Here is a 1,120-nt window from a genome sequence, read left to right on the forward strand (position 1 = left end):
AACTGGCAAAGGGCACTAATGAATATTCAGAGCAAAGGGAGCACAAGAGCTGGCTGCAGTCCCACCAGCAGCCTCGGCACAAATCGCCAGGCACTAACACGTCTGCTGAGATCACACGACCCTGAGATGATTCATAAAGCAACACAAAAGCCAGAGTCATCAGCAATTTATTCCCATCAAATATTGACATATATTATAAAGCACAGCATCAGGGAACCGGTTGAATAAAAAAAAAAAAAAATAAAAGAATCTTCTGGGGCAGGAAATCATATTTGAGTTACGAACCTCCAATCGGTGCAAAAGGGATGCAGAGCATACAAAGCACTTGCAGGAAAAATGATGTCCTTTTAAAAAAGATTTTATCCAAGTGAAAATCCCTTTTTAATACTTGAGTGACCCATTAAACCATTCAGGCTGGAAAGATAATCTGAACAACAGTAAGCCTGTGTTAGCAGCCAGTGCCCGTAGATGGGTTTTCCAGATAGGCTTTGAAGGCAGAAGTCAAAAATGTCTAATTAGGATGGTTTAAAATGTGTCAAGAAGAGAACCTATATGAGTGAAAATCACAGGAAAACTAGTAAGCTTATATATAAAGCAACAGCACGCTGTAAATGCCAAGTAAGGATTTAAACGCTGACGCACCCAGTGCAGCCCTTAGCCAAATAAATCCAGGCAATTTTACAGGGCTTTTTATATTGCCCTTTGCAGCTGTAAAACTTCAAGTGTAAAACCTCCACTTCGGACATTTTTACCCAATAAACAAGTGATGGTGGCCTGAGGCTCACTTTGAGTGTACTTCTTGGATCCCCACCACAGAAAACTCAATCTAACAGTGAGCTGCAAAGTGAGAGACCTCCTCTCCACTCTCAGCAAGGGACCACCAAAGGCTGATGGCAATGGCCACCAGTCTGCCTACCACAGCCACAGTGGATATTTTCTTGTAGGGTAGAAGATGAGAAACAGCGAGCCCAGGGGACAACCTTACCTCCATCATCTATGTCTCCTCTGGGACTCTGCAAGGAAATGTTTTCCTGGGAAGACCCATTATTTTCTGCTGCCAGCACTGAGCATCAAACCTCATGAAAGATCCTGGTGTCTATCTGCCCTCCCATCTCTGCAA

This window comes from Meleagris gallopavo, chromosome 29 (assembly GCF_000146605.3).
Source record: "Meleagris gallopavo isolate NT-WF06-2002-E0010 breed Aviagen turkey brand Nicholas breeding stock chromosome 29, Turkey_5.1, whole genome shotgun sequence".
In the NCBI taxonomy this organism is placed as follows: Eukaryota; Metazoa; Chordata; class Aves; order Galliformes; family Phasianidae; genus Meleagris; species Meleagris gallopavo.